At 44.5% G+C, this 2,429-nt stretch overlaps 1 pseudogene; it reads right to left on the bottom strand.

The window, feature by feature from the left end:
- Nucleotides 1-221: 221 nt before the first annotated feature.
- The window catches only part of LOC103276802, an 8,395-nt pseudogene continuing 6,187 nt past the window's right edge, over nt 222-2,429 (bottom strand).

Below are 2,429 nucleotides of genomic sequence, written 5' to 3' on the forward strand. Positions count from 1 at the left end.
GCGGCCCCTGCACTCCAGTCTGGGCGACAGAGTGAGACTCCAACTAAAAAAAAAAAAATCTTTCTTTTTTTTGTTTTTTTGAGTCAGGGGTCTCACCCTGTCACCTAGGCTGGAGTATAGTGGCATGATCATGGCTATCTGCAGCCTCAAGATCCTAGGCTCATGTGATCCTTCTGAGTAGCTGGGACCACAGGTGCATGCCACCACACCAGCTATTTTTTTTTAATTTGAAAGCAGGTATTGTTTATTAACTGACCAGTTAATAAAAATAATCATGCTAGACACCTTAGTTCATTCTTCTAATAAGCCAGTTGATCTGATCTTCCTTGTTACACCTTCTACAAAATGAGTGGTCTTTTTCTTGATTCCACCTCATGGAGAGGATAATTTAAAGGGCCAGAGGAATTATTTGCTTCTTTGAAGTGTTTTCCAACAGTAGTGATCTCATAAATCAGATCCTCCATACAGATGATGCCATATTTACCGAGAGATCAAACAATCAAAGCATTATCTGTCAAGGCAGTTTGCTTATTAATTTTGCCATAACCACACTTGTTGATTAGTTCACTTACTGACTTCAGGTTTGGGTACTCCCGTGCAATATATGGTTCCACAATCCTCAGCACATTAATGGAAACTTTGTTGAGTTTAACAAAGGTTCCACTGAAGATATGACAAAGGTAAAGAGGCTGCAACACCTTTCGGGCCTTTGGGCTCACACCATCGATCCCTCTGACCCTGATGACAAATGCCAACTTGTATTCTGCAGGTACATAGAAGTAGCCAGCTTTTCTTGCCATCCTAGCCATTTGAATCTGTTCCATACATCTGCCTGTATTGCTTGTGATAGTGCTGAACTTTTTTCATAGGCAAGCTTCCTCCTTGCCTTTTGAAGCATTTTTGGGGGCAAATGTCTTTCTCTGGCACTTGATCTTCAGCTTTAAGAAATTTGGGCGGGGCAACCCTTTAGGGCCCCTCTCATTGTGGGAGCTTGTCTGTCCTCTCAGTAAATCCTACTTTAAAAAAAAATCCCGCACCTTTGGGAGGCTGAGGTGAGTGGATTGCTTGAGCCCGCGGGTTTGAGACCCACCTGGGTAACTTGACGAGACCTCATCTCTACAATAAAATCAAAATGAGCCGGGCGTGGTTGGAAGGCTGAGGTGGAAGGATTGCCGGAGCCCAGCAGGTAGAGGCTGCGGTGGCTGGAAGCGGCCACTGCACTCCAGTCTGGGTGACAGAGTGAGACTCCAACTCAAAACAACAACAACAACAAAACAAATTTGGGTTGGGCGTGGTGGCTCAGGCCTATGATCCCGGCACTTTGGGAGGCCGAGGTGAGAGGACTGCCTGGACCCACGAGTTTGAGACCAGCCTGGGCAACTTGGTGAGACCTCATCTCTACAACAAATGAAAAAATTAGCCAGGCATGGTGGTGCATGCCTGTGGTTCCAGCTACTTGGAAAGCCAAGGCAGAAGGATTGCTTGAGTCCAGCAGATCAAGGCTGTGGTGGCCGTGAGCGTGCCACTGCACTCCAGCCTGGGCGACAGAGTAAGACTCCAACTCAAAAGAAAAGAAAAGAAAACATCTTTTGGCTTTCTCTTAAGGGTTTCTGGCACATCAGGAATCTTCTTTTTCTTCTCTTCAACACCTTCTGTGGTTCCAGCTGAAAAAGAGGTCCAAGTAATTTTTTGTAGAGACAGAGCCTTATGATGTTGTCCAGACTGGTCTTAAACTCCTAGACTCAAGTGGTGCTTCCACCTTGGCTTCCCAAAGTGCTGGAATTACAGGCACGAGCCACTGCACCCAGCCCAAAAATCCTCTTTTGAGCGCTGGGTTATGTATTGTTCTGGGTTAAGTACTACAGGTAAAGAATGAAAAAGACATATTTTGCCAGTAGGAATGTACATCTCTCATCTATGTACATTTTATTGCTCCATCCCTCATATGAGAGTATCTCATCTTCAAAAAACTGCCGTCAGGGATCCTGCAGAAGTCCTGTGCTGTGATGAAATGTGCTGCTGTACCTTACTGAGCAGCCCTAATGAAATACTTTCTTGACGAAGACTGCCAATGCTCAGATCAGGCCTATTAAAGCCCCATTTTTGGGCCCCTGCTCAAGAAGTAAATGAGATTTGTACTTTCCTACCTCCTCGTCTGGGTTCCATTCCATTAGTGGTAATCATCTCTTTAAGGACTGTTGTGCTTTCTGTATGCTTTGTTTTTCAAGGTGCACCCTGTTTTTTAACAGGGCATAATCCCTTACCTCAAAGAAGCAAAGCTTCGCTGGCAAACTTATAGACCATGTTGGGATCAGTAGGTAAGAAGGATAATTAGGGTAGCTTGACATTTCCTGACATTTCTCTTCAGGCATGCATTTTATGTCTGTCTCTATGAAAAGAGGCCTCTCTTTTTTTTTTTTTTTTTTTTG

The sequence above is a fragment of the Carlito syrichta genome, unplaced genomic scaffold (genome assembly GCF_000164805.1).
Source record: "Carlito syrichta isolate Samal-C Ts95f unplaced genomic scaffold, Tarsius_syrichta-2.0.1 Scaffold316380, whole genome shotgun sequence".
Lineage (NCBI taxonomy): Eukaryota > Metazoa > Chordata > Mammalia > Primates > Tarsiidae > Carlito > Carlito syrichta.